Below are 24,515 nucleotides of genomic sequence, written 5' to 3'. Positions count from 1 at the left end.
AAAAAAAAAAGATAGTATTTAAGTATTTGCCATAACTTGTTGAGCTAGTGTTCTGGCTGAAGAAAAGGGACTGTAACCATAGATCAGAAAGTTAAATCAGAAAATGAATACCACACACAACAGTGTGGAACAGGAACATGTACACAGACAGGTAACAAAAGAAAAGGAAAGAAAACAGTGGAATAGTGAGAAAAGATGATGCAAGGGGAACACATTTTGCACCAGAAAAAACAAACCAAAGTAAACAAACAAACAAAAAGCCAAACTAAAGAAAAACTTTTTATGGTCTTTGGTACCCCCCCCACACACACACACACACACAAACACACACACGCACACATACTCCCAAACAAACAAACAAACAAACAAACAAACAAACAAACAAAAAAACCTTAGTTTCCTCTGCTAAAGAACAAGAAAATGAGTTGTATATTGGAATTATTTTCTATGGTCAGGTGACATGAAGATAAATCTCTCTGTATAAGATTAGATCCAGCACACTTACTGTGAACCTGGCCAGAACTGCCACATTGTTGCATAGTTCTGACAGTGAAGCATTGAGGTGAGAATGCAGCAGTACAAGGCTGCGTGAATGCCAAAAGCTTTTGTGGAGATAGCACTTTGAATTCCTATGGCTATACCGAAAATATGGGTAACAATGTCAGAAACTCAACAGAACAGGAATATTTCAGCATAACAATCCCAAAACACTGTCAAAAGACTCACTACAGAAGAGGAAAAAAACAAGTAAAAATCATGACCTCGCTATGTTTGTTGCCTGGAATAGAAGAACTTTGGGGTGTTTTAAAGAGGTAGAGCATCATAACCCCTCCAGCTACAAGGTGCTGAAGAAATCACATCTTTTTTTTCCAGAAAATGTATGCAACACTACAATCCTTCATGCTGAGGAGGATTCACTCCTCCTTAGTACAGAGGTTTTTATCAGAGACGTTTTGTCTGACTTCTAGCATGTGTTAAATATGGTTTAAAGGCTCAAACCTTGAACAATAAGCAAAACAAAATGTGTATGTGTTACAGTGATTAATGCTTTTTAAAGAATTGGTTCAAGCACATGAATATGGCATGAACTGCTGTTTCATCCTTGGTGATTGTACTTGTGTGATCACCAATTGTAAAATACAAAATAGTAACACGTTCAACTCCAAATTTTAATCACTTGAACATTTCAAATAGATTACTGACTAATAAGAGTTTGTTAGAGACACACCAATTGCAATTTACTTGTCCAATTCCAATTTAAATTTAAGAACTATACCTGGAAGTATAAACATAAACACTTTTCTTGAAGACAAATTATTATTTTCATAATAAAAGTAATTCATTATAGTCATTATAGCAATAAAGTGCTTTATAGCTTAAAGTGAAAATAAAGTGGTCTATTATTATTGGTACAAATATTTAACTGTAAATGAGTACAAATGTTGTACTTATTTAAATCTTTTTAAACAAAAGCGAATTTATATAACAATGCAAATGTGAGGTTCCTGCATCATTATTCAGTATGTTTATAAAGTTACCAAATAAGATGACATCAATCCTTTTCACTTTTTCACTTATCTCCATAATTTTCCTCACAACTGCTTTTATCTTTTGCTCATACCGAGGCTGCTGGCTTGCAACTGGCTCTGATAAGCTTTAGCTTTAGCCACTTTGCCTTTGTTAGCTTTATTAAAATATCCATGTTTAAGTCATTGAAGGTTATTTAAGTTTCTCATTAGGTTCCTTTGCACACATTGAAAAGTTCCATGCTAACAACATGTTAGCATATGGCTGTGAGTGTGCACAGATCTATTTGCATTGCTGTTTTGCTCATGCATGAAGCAGACTGGCTCATCATCAGACATGTTGGAGGCTGACCATCCGGTCACAGGTCCGGCCTTATCATCTGATTTTGGTTCCTGGCCATTTAGTGCATCTCTAGAATTTGTATTATTTATTTCCACTCTGAGTGGTTATCAGTGCAATCAGCCCACTTGTGATTTAGGGAAGGTAATGGCTCATAGCCAAAACACATTTGTCTTGCCCAACAATAAATATTATAATTACAAATTCATTATCATCAAATGTTCCAGCAGCCTTGACCAAAGATCCAAGCTTCTTTGCTTGGCTGCACTGTAGGGCTACACGATTTTGCATAAAATGAGAATCACATTTTTTTTGCTCAGAATTGAGATCACGATTCTCTCACGATTTTCTTTTCCAATATAAATATTTATTGCACTTATTAACTGCACATCAACTTTGTAACAGTTGAGACTGAACACAAAAACAATAAATGTCTCACATTTTGTCGTTGCCGCAAAATGTTGTACTGCTTGTAATTCCGTCTCCACCGTTGCTCGACACTGCGTGTATAGAGCAGATAGTGCAACATTTTTAAAATAGTTGCGGGACAGCACTGTGTAGCGTTTGTCTAGGGTGTTGATCATTTTCCAAAATCCCTCGTTTTCAACAGTGTTGATGGGAGCCATATCTTTGGTCATGTGATAAGTGATAGCCTCTGTAATTTCTTTGTGCCTGCGGGAGTTCGATGGGTATGGGGAAGCGCTGTATAAGGTTCCCGTTAATGATGTTTGGGTGGTTGACCGGGATGGATTTTCTCCTGTCACTCTTGGCCTTTATCATCTCTCACGTTTTTTTTTCCCTGCCAGCTGACTTCTTTGTCACGTGGTATAAAGCTCCGCCCTTGTCATTTGTTGAGCAGGAAGAGTGAGCGCTTGTTTTCATGCAGCATTTTGATCCTTTCATGCAGGATCAAAATGCGGTACAATCGTCATCTTTGTTTTTTAGGTTTTTTTTGTTGGTTTTTTTTAGTTGTTGTCATTTCGAAATGAGATTGCACATAAGTATGAATTGAGATCGCGATTTTCTGATGATTAATTGTGCAGCCCTACTGCACTGTGCTTTGTACTTTTAACCAAGCCCCTTTCCTCTAATGAATGGTCTCTGCAATGTTATGATAGCTTAGATCTTTTCTTTGAGCTTTTGCTGGGGCTGTATTTCATTTGCTCCTCCTGCGAACCACTATGTTGTTGTTTTTTTTGTGTGTTTCGTGTCAACATTTGTTAAGACTACTACTTTCTCTTTCTCAAATTCTATTTGGTTGTTGTGTAAGATTTCTTTGTTTGTTGGTGAAGGATATTATATTTTGCAGGCAGAACTATACAATGCATTTTCACATGTTTCAGTGAGTTTTTTCAGAAATCAACAATGAATTTTCAAGAGGCTTATTCACAGAAATCCTAAAATTACAAATCCTAAAAATACAGAATCCCACTGAGTCTGTTCCAGCAGGCATACTTTCTTTCCCCCAAGATGGCCTAATAAAGTTGCCTTATTGCAGGGCCGACCCACTGGCAGTTGTGGATATTGGATCTGTGAAGGTTAAAATTTCCTCACAGGCTGGGGCTCAGTTTGTTTACTGTTTGGTTCTCCAGAGAATGTTTCAAGTATTGATTTTATACTTTTGCCAGCTTTATCTGTTACAACCGCACTACATAGCCCTTTCTTCTCCTATGTCCAACCTTTACTGTTTGCTATTGTAAGCAAAAGATTACTATATTGTCTAGGTTTATCTGAACTTTGAGCTTTTCTGTCAAACCATTTTAAAATCCTTCTGTCTGACTTAAAAGCGGGACCAGGTCTCGAAGGATGCCTTCCTCTTCCTCTTGTGAGGCTTTACACTAAAGTCACATGACGTTTTATTTACTGTTTTCCAACTATTTGTTTCCTCTTTTAGTGGCCAGGGGAATAACAGAAATCTTCATAAAAATAAGTGAACAGTTGAAAGTTTTCATTACATCAGCTTTGAAAATCTCTGCATGATACATATGAAAAGTGATGAAAGAAAGAGTCTATTTGAAATAAGACAGATCATTGGTATTAAAGTACTGACGGTGTTTCAACAATGTTCTGCTGAAATCAAACAAACATAGGATTTTTTTTAAATTTGGTCCGATGACTCGAGGTGAAGCTTGTTGTCTTGTTTGCTGTTAGGGCCTGACCAGTATAGGATTTTTAAGACTGTTACGGATATTTGGTGATTTAGATATGTGTCATCTGTTTGCACATATGAAACATAAACATAACAGTTGTTATACGTAGTTATTTATGATTCCTTATTAAGATAATATGACAGTGTAATTTGTTACACCCCGACCTAGGCAACCTGCGTGCAACGCAGGAAAATAAAAATAAGGAAAAAACACACGACAAAAAACCCCACTAAGGCTCTCCACCAAATTCCCAAAACGGAAGTGTCTCAAAACGAAAGTATTGACAAAACCCATTTACAGCTATTTACAACACGGGGGGAGATCGCGACCATGACATACTGAAACACAAGGCTTAAATACATAGAAGGAGCAATCAGGGAATGGACCACAGGAGGGAAACACAGCTGGGGCAAATTAGACCTGACGAGACAAGGAAACGTAAACTGAACACACTGAGATGACACAGACTTTCAAAGTAAAGCAGGAAATACATGACAGTCACGCAAAAAACCAAAAAACTGACAACACCGAAACGTAACAAATTTGAATATTGTTTTATTATTGCAAGAACTTGGATGGATTACTCACTTCGACTCTGTCCAAGTCTGCTGGAATCAGCGGGTTGTTGTGCATGTGCCATTCCAAACACATGTTGCCAAAAGGGAAGATGTAGACTGTGCAACATCATCAGTTAAAACGTAATGAAAGTGTGCTGTGTCTGTGGGCTTTTGTTTGTTTGTTTGTTTTTTCATTTTGTAAATTATTATTTATCAGATGTTATAAATACAGATACTGATACATTGGCAAATAACTAATATTGGCAGATATGATGTTTGGTAACATCTTAGTTTAATGACCAAAGTGTATATATGTCTGTTACCTAACTCCTCCAAGAAGCCTTTTTCAGTATGGAAGGGACTTACTATATAAACTACTTAGTGTACTAAGATTATCATGGGTCATGGAAATTTTCTTGCATATTTGTAAATAAATGTTCACCTAAAAGTGATGCCAATTGTGCTTTTAATTGATTACTTTGTTCTAAATAATAAATATTTAGCTTGTAAAGGAGATGAGTATGTATATATTTTTATTACTCATTTGTTTTGCCATCTTATGATATAAAGTGATATAATGAACATAAAAGGAGTACTATAATGAATTAACATACATGTCTGTTTTTTCATGCATGAGTGAAGTGAACAAAGTCCTGTAGCCCTTGAAAGCAAAATCACCTATAGGGTGCTTTTTTGCTACTTAAAAAAATGCAGAGAACTACTCTGCAGTAAAATGAGTTTCTTCAGGGCTCTGATGTTCACATCAATGTCAAACCAAAAAAAGCCTTTGACAGGGTAGTAAAAGTATTGAATAGGATCAGTGCAACCATGCCTCCATTTTCTAATCCACTAAAATAACCTTGAAGATGACATGAAGTGCCACGTATTGAGTAAAAATTAATCTGTAGCCTATTCATCTGCAAATCCTGAACATCCTGCAGTCACATTGGTGCTGGGCATCATTGTTTTATTTTTCCTGACACGGCTGGCTTTGTGCCTTTCCTGCACCAAAAACTCCAAACTAAAAACAGAAGAAAAGGTAAATTCCAAATAGAATAATATGATTAGCATTAATAATGTTTTTGTATTGTTTCTTATGTTTCATGCAATGAAAGGGAGACGATAACTGTATATGCAGCATGAGTTCAGTCTTTTTAAGCCTGAGTTATTGCTGACCATCAAACTTTACCATCCTTCTGCTTTTCTCTGCCTATAAACTTTATGGGTTTTGGCTTTATTTGTTTTAAAAGGATTACATTAAAATTAATAATGTACCACCATCGCTGTTTACCTGGAAGAAAACCCAGACGTGCATTTTGAACTGGCAGCGTCTCTCTAGTTTTCTGGCATCAAATATCTGAACTTTCCAAATGACTGTGTAATTTCAAGTCGGCCTGAGGTTACAGTAAGTTGTCTGCAGGTAGGAAGTATTGAAAATTTGAATTGCTGGTTTCAATTTAGTGTTGCGTTTTGTGTATTATTATTTTTCCAACATCTGTCAGTCACATCCTATGCTTCTCTTATGCATGGTCATCTAAATGACAGCTAGGTAATTGCTTACTGTTACTAGGACAGAAAGCTGATGAGCTTAGAGTTTTAACATGAAGTGATCATTATTAAATCTTAAATGATGTGTCTTCTGACATAGTCATTTGTTTTTGCTGATTTATATTTAGCTGTTTTTGCTTCAGTGACAACCTAGGTTAATCTAAAAAGCTTCATTCTGATTGTGTGAATTTAGTAAGATGATAGTTATTAATTTAGCCAACATATGAAGTCAGTTGATGACTGTTTTCAGGTTTTCTGACATTTTCCTTTGACTTATTTAGAAAAATCATAGAAAAAAGAGCTTGTATCAGTGGGTGTGAATAGGTGAATGAGGCAAGATTTATAAAGTGCTTTGAGTGCTCAGGTAGAGTAGAAAAGCGCTATATATATAAAAACAAGTCCATTTACCTTTTTGAAATGATCGATATTACAGTTCACATTATTCATCATTTATTCATCTTGTGTGCAGCAACAGTAAAAAGATCATACTCTGGCAAAATCCATTCTCCACACAACCAGGGGAATAAGCACAATAGCTAACTATGGTAGTTCATCTTTTCTGCAATTGCACTGGAAGTGTGAAACATTTTGGGATACAAACCAGACACTGTGATTGTTTTTCTTGTCAATTTGGATGATTCAGTGTGTGATGGAATAAAAGGTTGCCTCAGGAGGATAGACAAACAGGCTCACACTGACATTGCTGGAGATAGCAGCCTCATTTATCAAGACCAAGCCTCTCCCACCTCAGCAACAGTACTGGGCAAGTCCTAACTAATAAAACAGAAAGGCTTACTTTATCACTGTGTATGAAAGCAGCATGCCTCTGATATAGTAAACATTTTTTATGCTGCAAGCGATGGTATTGTTTTTTTTTTCTTTTAAAAAAAAAGAAATATGCAAAATTGGCCTTGAGAAGCAGGTACAAGAAGTTAGGGTATTTTCATCTACTGCAATGCAAACTTTAAGCATCCTGGAAGGGGAACATGGGAGTCAAGAAGAGAAACCAGCCAGAATAGTAAATAGGCTGTGTAAAGTGGAAAGGCTTTAATATACCCAGAGAAAATGATAGAAACTGTGAATTTTTAAACTGTAGCTTTACTTTGCTTTATTCACAGCCGGACTGTGAATATTTTCCTGAAGTGCTGTTAGCCCTCTTCCTCTGTACATATCAATGAGAACCCCAGATGTAGTAATGTCTTCAGTCAAGACATAGTTGTTGATTCTTGAGGAACGAAGGACTAATAGCCATTGATTATGCAGATACATTTACTTGGTCATAAAAAGATTAGAAATTATTTGTGTGTCTCTGCTTGCTTTTAACTGTAAGGGAGCCCATTGTCATGAAAGGAAAGTACATTTCCTGTTCTTCGTCTTCATTATGAAGTCACTCATACTGATCAGAACTGAATGGAGCATAAGACGTCTGGAATGACGTTAGTTGGTGCATTAAAAAAAGTGTATTTAAAATGGCTGATACTATTCATAACTGCTCTTGCATAATAATGTTTTTCTCATTTGATGAGGTGAATAAGTAAAAAATAAATTCAGCGGTTTGTAGGAGATCTTCTGTGCTAGGAAGTAAATTTTGGGGGCTATAAAGAGTAGTATTGACTGCCTGTCAGTGAGAGTGTCCTTGCTGTGCAGTATATCTTGCTTCTTGTATTGCAGAGAAAGTAGACTTATACTTTAATATATGTTTGCTGAGTCCAGGGTTGTAATTGTTTTGCAGCAGGAACCACTAATGAGATTAAAACTCTCCAACTCAAATACTGAGGTTACAAGTTGTTGTCTGTCAAATAATATATCATCAGAGAAAATACTGTTCTTCTCTTTGTCACAAACAATTTTTACTCACTTACATAAGTAAGTAATGCTTTTTTTGTTTGTTATGAGTTCATAAACCACGGGCAGGACATCAAGGTATCTAATTTTTGAACAAAAAAGAGATGGACATATTTGGACTGTATTTTTTAAGTTTGTATTGCTTTCAGTCATCTACAGTAGTATATTCATGGAGATGTTTGGCTTGCTTTGGTAATGATCAAAATGTAACACTATATGTAACGTTTTGTTATTACTCTTTAGGTGGCCAGCTGAAAACTGCATTCAGCTAATTTTGCCTTTTTGTTCTAATATAGATTTTTTATTTCTGTCCTCAGCTGGATGTAAAACCACAAGAACACTTTTACCTCTTTAGAAGTGTAGTTTTCCTTCCTTCAGATTGTTTTTTTTTTTTCCTCATTCAAGATGAAACTGTCGTCTAAAGGGGTTTTGTACTTCGTTTTTTGTTTAATTATAATTCAGTTAGATGCATTAGCTTTGAAGGTCTTTTGCACAGTTCAGTGCGTTCAGCCCGATTCTTGTTATTGTGATGTACATGCCAAATTTAATAAAAAATATTCAGCTGATCTAAACTCAGACAAAGCAGTTTAAACTTTGGGTGTAGATTTTGTGCGTTCCTCTGTTGTTAAGCTTAACATAATAATGACGTGAGTACCATTTGTACATGACAAAAGTGGATTTACTACCTGGTGTCGCCTCCCTAATTCCATCTTTTAGATGGATTTTCCATTATTGGGATATATGATCACTGATGTGACATTCTGCCTTAATGTGGTGTATTGGAGAGCCTCTCTGCTGTGCGGTCTGTCCAGTTTGCCAGATCACAGAGAGCTACTTAGCCAGCTCCTGGTTATGGTTTCTTCCTTTAGTGGTCTCTGACTCCCTAGTTTATTTTTGTTACTCTAATATGGATCAAATCATGGTGAGTAATCATGCTTGGGTTACACAGGAAAAAAATGCAAATAAGTGTTGATTGCTTTTGGTGTTCTTATGGTGTTATTAAGTTGAAAGATCCTTTTCCTTGGCATATTAACTCCACAGCCTGGTAATAGGCTAAGGAAGAGCCTTAATGGCTGTCAGCAGTTGATGCTTTAATCACCTTTGTTTTTGTATGTCATCCAAGCCTAACATTTGGCTGCAAGTTACGGTTGGCACCTGACACACATAGACACACTCTCTAGTCAAGGAGCTTAACATAAAGGGAGGGGAGACGACGACGGCGAAGGGATTAAGGCTTCATGCTGCATCACTGTCATAATCCATTAAGCTAGCGGAAAAGGAGGAAGCCTGGACCTCAAACAGACAATATTCAGAGGCAAGAAGGGATGCTTTGCTTCTCCTCAGAGTTTTAGAGTGAAAACACAGAACAGTCACTCTCAAAGTTGGGTAATTTGATCTAAGTTTGGAGAGTAGTCCTAACAGCAGTGTGGTAGGAAGTTGTAACACCTTACTTTTTCTGGCGGTAGAAACTTATTTATTTATTTTGTTTAGGAAAAAAAGAAAATCACTTTAAGAGGTGACTTTTTTGTATTATCCTAGAAACAAGTTTGATGTAGTCTTCTAAGTATTTGCTATTGGAAGACATCCACTTTAATTACCTGAGAAATACACATCTGTCAGATTACACACAAGCCATAGTCATGTGATATTACTCGTCTGAGTATTGCTGCTAAAATAGCTCTAGCGCAACACTTTTGCATCATTTGTGAAAGCTTGGATTTAAGAAAGGAAGAAAAAGTTCTCCTCATTTGAGGCTGAGAAGTCATCCATTCTCTGTACTCTTTTTTTAGATTTTTATTTTATTTATTTATTTTTTAATTCGTTGTTTGAATTTGGATGACAGTATTTCGAAGAGGCTTTGAACACTGTAAGTGATGTTCAAAAGCCAGTCTGGATCCCCTGCTTCTTGGCATACTGCTCACTGAACTCCTGCCATGTTAGAGGAAGGAATCATTAAATTATTTTGGTGGGGGGATAGAAAGGACATCTGGATTATCAGTGACATCTTGTAAAGGCCAAAGTATGGTTTAACAATGGCTTGACAGAAACATGTGAATAATAAGATTGTTGACAGTTCAGATTTGGTGTGGTATAGCAATGACCTAAACATGTTTTCAATAGACTAGTATTATAGATGTTAAAGTTAAAGGTTCTTTGTGTAATATTTACCAAATCTTTGTTATTTACGAGACCGGTTAACTGAACTGTAATAGACAGGGACACATGTACAAGTATTCTGGGCAAGGCTTGTTGTGATCAACTCAAATCTATAATATTGATCAATCCTATTATTGCCATCTTAATAAAGGATCTAATTCTAAAAAAACTGTATTATTAAAACATGTTAGAAACTATATTTGTCTCTTCAGCACTGACATGCAATTAATAGAAGATGCTGTACAAAAAAAAAAAAAATCTCAAAACATTAGACTATTTTGCTTCCAATTACTCTTCCGATATCTTGTAGTCTTGTTCAGCACATGCAACCACAATCTTAGCAAAGACCACTGACATGGCACTTTCCAGATGGTGATCCTTCCTAGGATGGTTGTTCACAGAGTGCTGTAAGAAAGCACATTAATGGAAAGTTGACTTGATGTAAAAGTGTGGCATGAAAAGATATACAAGTAACAAGCTTGTAGAATGACTGGCAAGAACTTAGGAAAGCTTTTCAAGGAATACGCTGAGGCTTGTGTCTGGAGATGAAGAGCAACCACATGCACATGTCTTCAGGAAAGGGACTTCAGTTGTCACATTCCTAATATCAAGCCACTGCTTCTGTCGAGATAATGACAGAAACATCGTATCTGGGCTAAGGAGAAAAAGAACTGGTCAGTTTCTTAGTACTCTAAAGTCCTCTTTTCAGATGAAAGTAATTTTTTGAATTTCTTGTGGAACTCGGTCTGGAGGAAGAGTGGAAAGGCTCATAATTCAAGGTGTTTGAAGTCCAGTGTGAAGTTTCTGCAGTCTGTGATGACTTGGGGTACCATGTTTCTGCTGCTGTGTTGGTGGTGTTTTATCAAGTCCACAGTTAGGACACGATTTAAGAGCACTTTGACTTTCCATCTGGTGACAGAGTTTACGGAGATGCCAATTTTCTTCACCATCAGGACTCGTTACCTGCTCACAAAGTCAAAACTCCTAGATTGTTTGCTGACCATGTTATTACAGTTCTTGATTGGCCTGCCAACTTGCCTGAACCCCACAAAGAATCAATGAGGTATTGTAAGAGGAAGATGAGAAATACCCGACCCAAAAATACAGACCAGCTGAAGGCTGTTGTCAGAGTGTTACAAGACCATCACTTCTATGTCACGCTGTAATTTGTAGTCGGGGGTTTCCAACCAAATGCTGCTGTGTACAAATGAACATACTTTGAAGAGTTTTAAATGTAATTTATGAGCTATAAGCCATAATCAAAATAATAATAAAGGCTTGAAATATTTGACTTTACGTGTATTGAATAGAGCCCTTATATGAAAGTGTGTACATTTCATATAAACAAGGGCAATTTCTCAAGTAGAAAATAGGACCATTGAAAACTGTACACATTATGTTCTGTGAATATCATTTTTCAGCAAAGACATTGTGTCTCGACAGAGATGTTGCAGTTTTCTAAAAACTGGATTTTCCTCCCCTGTTGGGGTGAAATTTTAGAGCAACTTTTCCAATTAAATCTATCTAAAGCAAGGACCTAGTAAAATTGTTTTATCTATTATCATCTTTAAAACTGTCACTGTTAGCTTTGCTACTTTTATTATTTGGAAAACTGCAGGTGGTCAGTACATTAAGATATTTGCTAGCCAGGCAGTGAACTCACAACAGTTTTAGTGTAGTGTTTGCATTCTGATGAAAAATCAAACCACTGGTGTTTCCTTCATATGTGGCTGTCAGACTCAAACACTTCTTCACCTGCCCGTGAGACAAAAATACACATGTGCGAAGGCATAGCACATTTTTAGCTGATGCCTTGACAAAGGTGGTAATAGTAAGTAATGCTTCACCTGTATGATAAGAATGACAGCTGTGTCGTTATGCAGATCGCCTCCTGTTAGCGTACGTCTTCTCATTACTTCTGCCATTGCCTGGGGGTCATTGCTGGATCTTGTGAAACAACACACTCATCTGTCTTTGGGCAGTATCTTCTGACACTTTACTATGTCAGCATATGGCTTGCCCCAGGGTTCTGAACAGCAGTTCTGCACAGATGCTGGTTGCCTCGTTGCCTCTCTGCTACTCTACCAGAGAAAATGCATCACATCAAAAGAGATTGCCTCAGAAACACAGCCCTTCTAGTTTAACTGTTGTTTTTACTGTTCTCTTACCACTATGCCCTCCAGTCAAGAGAAATCTCGGCTTTATTATTCTAAATATAGTGCCATATAGAGGTTTGAAATAGTATTTCTCAAAAATAAGAGGTCTGTGTGATAAATACATACATTTTCATATCTGATAGAAATGATAAGTGGACGACAGGGATCTTTTTCGTATCTAATAGATGTCACAGAAATTAAGCTATACATGCAGCAACAATATAGATGACTGATATTTGACACAAACTTGTTTGCGATGTAGATTAAATAAATCTCACTAAGCAATATGATTAATTATGGCTCGATCCTATTTAAGGAGTGCTATGATATATGAGTTTGGCCATCAAGGAAGCTGAAACTGAAACAGCTAAAGGGAATTCAGCCATTATTTATCTTATTACCTATATTTATGCTTTTCTTACTTTGACGTGTGAGAAAGTCTTTATTAAAATCACATTTTTTTGAAAACTCTGCATTGCAGGGTGTTATTAGGTACATTTACTTATAGGTAGGTAAAAAAATCACTACAGTCACACATTTTGTATTTTTGTCCTCATGGTTGTCCATTGGAGTGTGAGTAAATTTTACTGAGAAGCACAGCTCTGCATGTTTTATGAGAAGAGCCTTTGGTGGTTGAAGAAAAGCTTGTTGCTAGTTATGTAAGGCTGTCTCTTAAAATACTTATCTTTTTCTCCAAAGTAAAATCAGCAGGTCTGGGCCATCTATGCAAATGAGACTGCATGATTGCAAAAGTGTTTTACTTTCCACAGCTCACAATCTATCTCTGTCTACATTATGGTTAAGCACAACTTATCTCCGTGAAGCATTTTTCTTAGAAAAAAAAAGGTTGACGGTTTTTAAACATCCACTTAACCATAAGATTAACCAAACATCCCCAATGACTTTTTTTTTTTTTTTTGCTAAATTTCATTCAGCTTCAGCAGCCACAAAGTATTGATGCTGGTTCACTCTGCCTAGAGTTCATGTGATCTGTTTTTTGTGTCAAAGCTGTAATTTTCCTGATACTTATAGATATACTTTTCCATGTCAGAAGTGTTTATTCATTCTATGTGACAAAACTGTAGAAGTATGTGGGTGCAACAGGGGAAAGCCCAAGGTCAGTATGTCTTGTTTATGTTTGATAATTTGTGAATCAATTTGCTGCTAAATACACTCATGGTGTATCAATATAGTTCTGGAAAATCAGATGTTTTGTGAACCAACACAAACATGATTTTGCTTGTCCGGTACAAAGCCTGGACTGAATAGAGAATGGCAATATGCCAGCCTATGTTGTTTGCGTCTGTGATAATGAGCCCACAGGGGTCAATAATCCGAGATTCTGGCTGGTAGTGAAGTTTGCACAGATGTGGCAGAAATGGGTGTCTGCTTTTTTGGGGGTGATATTTCCTCAATAAGAAAGTATGCTTTTTACAATTTGTTTGTCTTTTATTTCTTGCAGGCAGCCATCCTCTTCCCTTATGACCTATAAACCTGGTTTACCTTGATAAAAAAAGGGTCTTATTATCGTAAGAAACAGACACCAAATAAGCCAATTTTCATGAATAACTGCTGAACAACTTTGGCCTCTACATTTTCTGTTATAAATATTCTTTCAGCGTTAGTTGGTGTTACACTGCTTGAAGGTGGAGTTAGTAGTCGATATAGGTTATTACCTGCACAGGAGTGAACCTAGTAATTATAGGTATTATTTTTCCACATATTGTACAGAGAACTGAATCATTAGATGTTGCCTTCAAACTATATTAGTGTAGCTGTGTGTGATTTTGTGCTCACCATCTGGCCAGTAAAAAAGGCCTGAGCCAGTGTGGTAATGGTCTACATTCTTTTTCCATCATCGTAATCTTCACTTTAAACACCTAAATATTATAGTGGACAATAAATAATTCCCTAAATAGCAGACAGAGAGTAATTCATCTACACAGTTGTTGCGTGTCTGATCTGTGTCTTTAAATTCTCGGTTCTCTCTCTTGATGACAAATTTGGGGCAACTGTGGGCATATTTAAGTGGCCTCTATAGCTCCCTCTCTCTTGCTTTTTACTACCCCTTTCACTTTCCTCATCCTTCACACAGGGTCCCTTTGTTACACTTTTATTTTATTTTATTTTATTTTATTTTTTATCAATAAACTTAATTAGAATCTTAACCTGTCTTTTGTCCTAAATGTTTTGGCCCTTCTATTCCTTTGAGCTTTTTGTAGCAAATCTAAATAAGTTGACGGCTAATCTATTTTTCTCTGATCATAGTTTTCTTAGAGTCTGATTACTATATTTATCCATACATTTAGTTTCTACCTTGAGGAAACCTATAGTCTGTTGATTGAGCCAGTGGGAACACTAGTTAGATTTGTAGGACTTTCTGTGTAGCAAGCATACAGCCAGGCCAATTTGTGACTCATGACAGCACTGTTCACATAGTGTGTCCAGTTTTCATTCTTCTTGCATTCTTGTCATGATAACATGTTCACCTGAACTGTTCTTCTTAATAAAATTGCTTTTCATTAAACTTACTACGTTGCAATCTGTAGGTTTATTGACACTTTACATAGTCTATAAGATACAGTAACCCCAAGAAACATGAAAATCAAACCCGACCTTCAGTGTATTGATCCTTTAAGCCCATGTTATATTCATTTAGTACACTGTAGAAATGACTCAATTATTTAGCAGCTTCTAAAATTGAAGCGGCAGCCCTTTATAATATCAGCAGGCTTAATAAAATATGGAACTGCGGTGACAACACTAAGCCTAGTTTAGGTTTTTACTTTTTTGGACAGGGATCCTATTAATAGCTTCACGTTCACAGGGCTTTAAATAGCGGGTAATGAGCATGCTATGCTGCTAAAATGGGTAAATACATGTAGATTACTTGCAATAAGAAAAAAATAAGATCTGTTTGTGAAGTTTCATCATTAGATTAGTGCATGCTGCAGAGCAGTCATATGCAGTCGTTCTAAATCCTCTGATTATTTGTTTGAGTCTGCTGTGAAGAAGGCACAGATACTGTCGATTCAGATGACTTCTGTTGTTAATCATCTCAACATGATATAAAATCCAAACTTTGTTGTACTGTAGTGATATTATTTTCACACACTCCTCGAAGCCCCCTTTTTCCCCCTGAGGATTGCTGCACTTATTCCTTTGACACTGATCCTTGTGACCGTACCCATACCATTTCAGAATGAGATTTAAGAAAGCTTTTATGTGGTTTGTCTTTGAAGTGAGCATCATTTTGGGTGGCACATATTTTGGCATTTGTTATGAAGATTATGCGCCTCAAGGGGTGTCATGCAAAGAAATGAACCCGAGTCAAATGGGGACTCACTGACATTTTCACTAAAGAATAGGTAAATCTACTAAACTTTCTTTCTTTTTTCCTATAGAGGTAGTTGAGAGTTTGACAGTTAAAATGAATGCGCTGTTGCTGAAATGTTCTAATTGGCCAGCCTTGCACACAGATTTAAAACCCACTCTCTCCCACTCTTTGTTTTCCTTAGATTAGTTCCCAAAGGCCTAATCATGGGCTGTTTTGCACACTAGTTGAAATAATATGTTGATATAGCTCTTTTCATCCAAGCATTTTCTTAGGCTTGCTAATAATTTTCAGTGCGCTACACTCAGAGTATGTAGATGTAAGCTTTGACTCCTTTTAGACCTGAATGCAAATGTGTTAACACATCAAATGCTCCACCTGAAAACTGCTTCTACCATTTACTGCCCCACTCAGTTTTGTTCTGTCAGCTACACATCACATTGTCCTGTCATTCCTCAGAGTGAAGAAACAGCACTGATACAAAGATATCTGCAGTGAGAATGATAATGAAGGAGTAGGAGGATCAAACAGGGATTTGAGCTAAGGGGTTACTAATGAGGAAATATTATGGGGAGACTGAAAGCCTATTGCTCTCAAAGCAGAATGAATGAATGCTGTTCTTAGAGGTTCACCTTGGGGAATTAAATGTGCGAATCATTATCGCAGAAAATGCTTTTAATTCATTGGCTCTGCTGTTCTACTGAATCATGTTTTCCTGCACTTATTTGTTCAGTTCTGTGAGTGTTCACGCCTGCAAGTTAGAACCACCAAATATGTTCTTGGAGTATAAAGATTTGGTGCAAATATCACATATCAAGAGCAAACACTTGAAAGAATTCAAATTCAAACCTGGCAGTTTTTAGGTGCATGAATATCTTTATTTGTCAGAAAATAAACCAGGAAGTAGAAAAATATTTGACAGCAATGCCATTTTTTATTTTTTAAATTCATACATTTTTTCCCTTCTTATTCATTGTTATATGACACAGTTTCTCTCCAGCATTTGCGTTTAAGTAAGCTGCCAAGAGACTTTTAGAGGATATAGCTGCAAGAGCACATGTTGGGGTTAAGAATGTCAGAGCTTGACACCATTGCAGTGTGACACTTCCTGCTAACATTCTTCCTCTTTGCCACCCGAAAACCTATTCAGGTACCAATATTAATGCTGGCTAATCCTTCTCGCCTTGCACTTCAGGACTTGTTAACTTCAAAATATATTTTAAATAACACAGTATAACACCAGCTAAGCAAAGTCCTCGGGGACAAGGTATTCAGCCTTGCTGAATTTTAGAGCTGTAAAGCCGCCTCTCTGCCTGTTCATTCGGTTTGACTCTGTAGTTTGTGTATGAATGGATGTTCAGCTTCCTGGTGATTAAGCGATCAGTAGTGTGTATTGTTCCTGCAGCCAAACACTTGGTGGTCAGCTAGTGTGTAATATGTGGCTTTAGGTCGTCACAGCAGCTACACACGTTTTAGTACAGTCACAGCGAGGCGACTAAGTTGTAGAAGGCCCCATCTTGCTTTCGTCCCCTGGGCTTTTGGACACATTATGCTCTTTACACATGTCTATAAATGGTCTTGTAAAAAAAGAACCTTGAGCACTGTATATCAGTTACTATATAACATGATAAAGGTTAAAATAATCTCTCTGGATATGTGTACAGGATCTTACATGTGTAGTTGGCTATTACGCACGCACACATGCACACGCCCTTCTGTAGTGTTCAGTGGTTAAATCATCACTCATCCTTTGGATGCGAGTCTTAGAGGTTGAAGGCGGAAAATTGAATGGCTACGCAGAGTCAAGGGGATTTACTACTGACGGACGAGTCCACTGGTCAGTCTCTGCAGAGGAGTGGCCACATGGCATTTAAAACTATTGATCAGCAATAAAACTGGAACAAAAGACACAGCAACTCTTTATAACTAAAAGGAGGCATAAACCTCAGGACTTCTGCAGCATAACTATGATTATAAGTCGTTTTTTTTCCTTTTGGATATTTAAGGGATAAATTATTTCTGTTACTTTGGAGTTAAAATTGTTAAAGTTTGATGAAAAAGCATGGGTAAAAACTGAGGGTTTTTTTGTGTCTACTTGGGTATGGCCAGGAAATTTTGTTTTGGTTTTGTTCTAAGCTTCTTTCTTTCTTGCTCAGTGTCCGGGGTCTTGATGTTATCACCCCTGTGCTCATCTCTCTTTTTTCCCTAATCACTTTTTAGTTCCATCTTATTACTGGCAAAACAATTACATTCGCGCCTGCGTTTTATGAAATGTATGTTCAGCTGAAATTTGTTGAAGATGACTCAATCCTTGTTGATCTTCTCGTGGTATCACAGATAAAGCTGTGTATCCATACAGCTCAGGTATACACAGATCCATCGCTAGTTTACTGGCTGTTTCCAGGGTTGTGTTCTTGTGGGTTAGCAATAACTATAAATCAGACACATTTTTAATTCAATTAAATTCAAGTCAAGTCAGATGACTCCTATAAGCAAGCACTTGGCAACAGTGGGAAGAAAAAAATCCCTTTTAACAGGAAGAATCCTCTAACAGAACCAGGCTGGCATGACCAGTTGGGGGTGAGGGAAGGGAGACAAGACAAAAAACACACTGTGGAAGCGAGCCAGAGATTAATAATAACTAATGCTTAAATGCAAAGTGGTGAATAAACACAGAAAGCGTGAAAGAAACCCTCATGGACACCAATGTCTATGAGGGTCTCGCAAAAGTACCACAGTTTAAGAAAACCTTGACCTTTTATACTTCACATTTTTCATTTCTTATATTGTGCTCAGCTTGCACTAGACATTTGTTGTAAGCAGAAGAACTTTATTTTATACATGCCAGTAAATAAATGGGATCTGACATATTGTGTTTACATCTGGCTGCTGGAGAACCACATAATGTAAAATAGCATGTTGCAGAATCACCATCTGTGTGGAGGGCCCCTGTGGTTCAGCACATAACAACATAATGAACCAAAGCGCTCAGTGTGTCTCTCTTCACCCTCAGGAAGTGTTCAGACAGAGATTTTAATTCTTTCCTCATTCGGAAGCACTAAACCAAATGAGAGTCTCCCTGCTTAGTTGGTTAAGAATAAATATTTTACATTGGTGCATCATCTGTGCAGAATGACTATGCCCCTTTTTTTTAAATTTTCTTTTTTTTTTTTACATACCACCAATGATGCCATAATTTCTGATCATTTAATTCTAAATCTACTGATTAGACATCTATATTTAGGCTTTCATGCGATTACTAATGTTATGCTGGTTAATACTTTTATGCGCTTAGCGAAAGCCAATTTTAAAATTGGCTTAAGTAAAACTGACAAGTCGGTTCACTGACACGTGCACCTCCTGTCGTTTTAACAATGTATATCATTTCACACATGACCTCAGAGTTGATGCGTAATCTTAAAGAATTAAATACCCTACTAAATATCTTGAAAGAAATACTCACTATTTCTAAGCTTAATGAGACAGATCTATATGGGTGTGCTTTACAGGTTGCATAGAGGATTATAGTCTTGCAAAGGCTGACTGTGTCTCAGCGTTGTGCGTTAAGGCTGAGAGGAGGACATAACTTGTGGTTGTTTGGAATGAACCTCGGTGTGGTCTTGCATAAAGTCCAAACAGTGCTGCTAATATGCACGATAAATGGGCTTACCAAGGGCCAATTACCAGCTGCCAGAAAGGGCAAGGCTGCCTTGCGTAGACAGTGAATTTATTTTGTTTTGTGTCAGAGCATATTTGGATGCACTAGGGAGACATTATTGTGGCTCACTTCATTTTTTCATTTTGCAAACTACTTGTTTCTAACTCTTTCCTTGGGGCATGCATTCGATTATTCAGTGAGCACAGTTCTTATTTTGTGCTTGCAAGTGATAATGTATCATTCAGACTTTCTTGTGTTAAAGTCATGATGTTCGGAAAATATCTTTAAGCCAATGAGCTGAGTTATGAGTTGGTGTCACAGTGCTACAGCAGGTACTATACCTCTCTATGATGTGTACCTTTATTACATACTTTTCCCCCCGCTAACAGCTTTAGATGAGCAGCAAGTACGGGGTTATGTTTAATGTGACACACGCTGCATTTAAAGATGGAAACAGCACATAATTTACATTCATTACAAGTCTTAGAGAGTGGCTTTAAGGTCAGCACCATCTCTCCTGGTTGGAGCCAGAACCCTCCAAATATTTTTTCCTGTTTCTTGATTGGCTGAGAATGGCAATGGCTTTTTGTAGTGCACCATATCAGCGTGAAAGTGACCGTGATTGAATTTAAATGACTCAGCCACAGTAAAAATCTTAAGTATCTAAGGACATCAAATCGCTATGTCATTCAGCCTCATGCAAAAGCACTGAAATACCCCCTGCAATGCTTTTTGCTCCCAGTAATGTTTGTTTGTTAAGTCTGATGCAAATTCTTCGCCTAATTAGCATTATCCCCACTGGCCGTTCATGTAGGTCCTTAAAATTAATTATTTGTTTGTGCTTCTTGGAGTAAATAGCCTGTGTAATACATGGGTAACAGTTTTTAACTGTTATTGAAGTTAAAGTTATTTAATATGAAGTGAAAATGGTATAATTTTTGCTTCTCTAGAGCTCATTCTTGGGATATTCAGCTAAGCATATGAATGCATGGACAGTTAGGCAAAAGCAATACAGCTAAGTCTGTGTGAAGGTAATGGAGTTGATTCCAGCTCGGTGCCTGCTGTGAGGTTATCACAGATATAATTAAATATACATAATTTTTTAAGCTACTGCTGCAGAACAAAACATCACCTAGGTTTGACTTTGGTGATTCTCTCCCTGTGGAAAGCAGCTTGGCTGATACAGTAGTGATCGCTGTGTGTATTTGACAGGCCAACCCTGTGTTTATGAATGGATGAGGGTTTGAAGAGCAGATAAACCACACAGATTCATAACTCAGTATGTTGTTCTCTTCCATGGAAGAGTTACATAAGACATTATATCAACACTCAAGTTCAAAAAGGGCTGATCAACTTTTAATGCAGGCAAGATAAGAAGGCAACTCTACAAACTTGGCCTCTAATAACTAGTAAGAGAAACGAACAGCAGCTGCTTGCATTTTAGGATAAACTTAATTTTTGCTTATTGGTATGTGGACTGGTTCTGACATAGCTCTTTCTACCCTAGCGGAGCATTCAAAGAGCTTTATAATGACTGTATATGACATGTAACTCTCATAAATCAGAAATGTGTTGAATGTGTATGCATATAAGAGACACTTGACTCTTAACATCAGTTAAATAAAAAAGGACTGTGGGATTGTTTCATTACCGTATCCATACTCTGCAAAAACTTAAAGACTGCTTGGAGTGTAGGTATAATAATATGGCACCGTTAATGGGTTAATAATATTAGTAATACCTTATTCACAGGACTGGAGCAGAAGTTATTTTAATGTAAGCTTGCAAACTGACATTGGACATATGTTACTATGTGATGGACGACAAAGGGTGAGCTGGCCTCTTCTTTTTCAAATGCTGCAGTAACATGGTGAACTGTCATCTGCATTGTGTGTGCATGCATGCACACAAGCCATTGACGCTAGGCTAATGACTAATCGGCAACAATAGAGCTGGCTAAGCTTAGCTGTTGTGTAACTTTATCTGTAGTCATGTAATTGTAATATAACTGCATTAATTAACTTACAGTTGTTTTTTGGGGTTCTTATCTTTGTCAACAATCAAAAAAACGTGTTGGTGATCTGCTTGAAAAAACCAGATAGTTATTTTTTGATTGTGTTCCTGTGTTAATGAATGGTTTTATTTGAGTGTCACTTAAGGCTGCACGATTTTGCATAAAATGAGAATCACGATTTTTTGGCTTAGAATTGAGATCACGATTCTCTCACGATTTTCTTTTCCAATATAAATATTTATTGCGCTTATTAACTGCACATCAACTTCGCAACAGTTGAAACTGAACATAAAACCAATAAATGTCTCACATTTTGTCGTTGCCGCAAAATGTTGTACTGCTTGTAATTCCGTCTCCACTGTTGCTCGACACTGCATGTATAGAGCAGGTAGTGCAACAATAGAAAAATAGTTGCGGGACGGCACTGTGTAGCGTTTGTCTAGGGTGTTGATCATTTTCCTAAATCCCTCGTTTTGCACAGTGTTGATGGGAGCCATATCTTTGGTCATGTGATAAGTGATAGCCTCCGTAATTTCTTTGTGCCTGCGGGAGTTCGACGGGTATAGGGAAGCGCTGTATAAGGTTCCCGTTATTGATGTTTGGGTGGTTGACCGGGACGGATTTTCTCCTGTCACTTTCTCCTCATCCCTGACGTGCTCTCCGTTGTTTTTTCCCTGCTAATTTTAACATCACACGGCACAGCTTCTGTATCACGTGGTATAAGGCTCCGCCCTTGTCATTTGTTGAGCAGGAAGAGTGAGCGCTTGTTTTCATGCAGATTACGTCCCGGATCAAAATGCGGTACAATCGTCGTCGTCTTTTTTTTTTTTTTTTTTTAAATCGTTGTCATTTGTAAATGAGATCGCACATAAGTATGAATCGAGATCGCGGTTTTCTGACGATTAATCGTGCAGCCCTAGTGTCACAAACTCTGAGTGTTTCCTTATCTCTGAGGTGAAGGGAGTTTTTGGTGTTATAGACGAGTGTGAGTTTGTGCATCTGTGTGTGTGTTTCTCTCCATTCATGTGTAAATATAATGATGAGTTATTGATTTATAACAACCAGGATTGAAATAAACACATCATTGCACTTCATATTGAGCACTAATTCCACTGTGCCAAGTGGTGCTGAACAGATGACCTGATGGTTAAGATGTATCAGAGTTTCTAAATCCTAAAATAATGCTATTGAATCATGAATTCGTTTCTAGACAAATACACGATGACCTAAAAGTTTAACTTGGTCTTTTATCAGCTTTACTATTCCTGGATCCATCATGAGTGAAGCCATACATCATTAACGCTTATATTGCAGGCTAGAAGCCCTGAAGTAATGCCGCCTTGACAGGACATAACTTTGCTCTTAGGGGCTTTTCAGAGTGAAAGCTTCTGATATATTCCTCAAACTAATCATATCACTCTATTGTGCAAGTTCAGCTGCCGTCAGACAGATAGTCCAAAGGCAGTCTCTGACTGGAGTGTGGAATGAGCAATTCTTCCCATGTACGTTCTCCCTGGCTTCAGATGGGAGTGTATAATTATGTACAGCAAATGTGTCACCAAGATATAAGCAGCCAAATGTTTCTAGTCCCTACTTGCCTGTACAAGCAGCAATGATTGGTTATGCTCTTGCCCTCTAAGCTGAGTGACTTTAATGTATTCTTTGTTTCATTATTTTGTCTTAATTATGCTAAAAGGAGGATGTTATTCTTTGAGAGGTGATCATTTTGTTTCTATGATGATATCACTTTTGATACAGTGCAGTGTTTGGTACTTTACACTGATAGCTAAATGGTTTTTTAATGTTGTGAAAGAATCCATAACTACAGTGCTGTGCAAAAGTCTTAATATATACCCTCAGATGTACTCGTAATTTTTTTAAAGGTTTTTAAGGTCTTTGAAAGTTTTTCTTTGTGCATTGGCTGCTTTTTTAGTCTTGTCTTTTTACCTGAAAATCTTCAGAATTGTTACTTTTGCTAGTTAAGGAAGCTAACTCAAGGGATGAACCAGTGTTGTGTCTACACAACGATGGAAACAGCACATACACAAAATAATCAACAGCAAAGATCTTGTTTTAATAATTTATATTTATATTTGTTGTCAATTTTTCCTTTGCATCTATTATTAAAAAAATACCAGAGAGAACACCTTTTGACAAACATGAAGCAGTAATCTCTGCACCAAGGTGATTCACAAAGAGCTATTTACTAAAAAGTTGGCGCATCTCTGCGTGATGTATACTGTGTCCTAAAAAATGTGCAACTGGACAAGTGGAGGACAAAAGAAGACTTGGCAGGCCTGCAGACTATCTGCAACAGGTGAACAGTATCTGAAAGTCATGGATCTAAAAAAATCCAGCAATCAAACCTGACACGGGATCTGAAAAATACATTTGATCCTTGAGCAAATGTACCTATCTACTGTTCACCAAAACCTAATCAGAAATGCACTCAGTGTAAGGGTGGCTCTCAGAAAGCCATTCATAACGATGGGAAAGAAGAAGATAAAGACTGGTCTAAATCAGTGGCAAAAGGTCTTATGATAGCCATCTGTAACACACAATGAAAACTGTAATGGTTTGTGGTTGAATTTCAGCCAGTGATGTTGGGAATTTTGTCAAAATCCACGGAGTTATTAACATAGAAAATTGCTGTCAGATTTTGATCCACATGCAGTACTATCTGGAAAGTGTCTGATTGGCAAAAGCTTCATTTTTCAGTGTGACAAGGATCCCAAACACACTGCCAATACATTAAAAGCCTACCTGGATAGAAAAACAGAGAAAGGAACACTATCAGTCATTGACAATCCTCCCCAGAGCCAGGACCTCAACAAAAACAACATAATCCTGTAAAACACTGAAGTTTTACTAATACAGTTAGATGGACTAACAGTATTAGTGAAATATATCTGTGTTTGTGCGTTCCTGCAACATTCCTGCAAAAGCACTGATGGATATTGTCAGTGGTTGCAGCCCAAGACAGGTACTTGACTGATGCTGCACACAGTTTAGCAGTAATAGAATCTAGAATGAATAACCTCATTATTGTTGTGAAGGTCCAAATTATGAACGAAGCTTGGACTATTTGTCATCTTGTTTTCGTTCAACTTTTTTCCTTTGTGCAAAACCAGCACAAGTCATACTCCCTGCATTATTATGGAATGTACAGAAACATTATTATTCAGAAAAGAACCAAAGAAAGAAGATTAGTGTAATTACATTTTTATAGG

The 24,515-nt window shown here is 37.2% G+C and overlaps 1 protein-coding gene across 1 annotated transcript in view; it reads left to right on the top strand.

Moving 5' to 3' along the window:
* Positions 1 to 24,515, top strand: part of ctnna2 (catenin (cadherin-associated protein), alpha 2) — a 320,434-nt gene that overhangs the window by 31,875 nt on the left and 264,044 nt on the right. The gene's annotated exons all lie outside the window — the stretch shown is intronic.

The sequence above is a fragment of the Pundamilia nyererei genome, unplaced genomic scaffold (assembly GCF_000239375.1).
Source record: "Pundamilia nyererei isolate P.nyererei 1_Seehausen unplaced genomic scaffold, PunNye1.0 scaffold00227, whole genome shotgun sequence".
Lineage (NCBI taxonomy): Eukaryota > Metazoa > Chordata > Actinopteri > Cichliformes > Cichlidae > Pundamilia > Pundamilia nyererei.
Note: the sequence above shows the minus strand (reverse complement) of the source record. Positions and strands in the feature narration are given on the sequence as shown.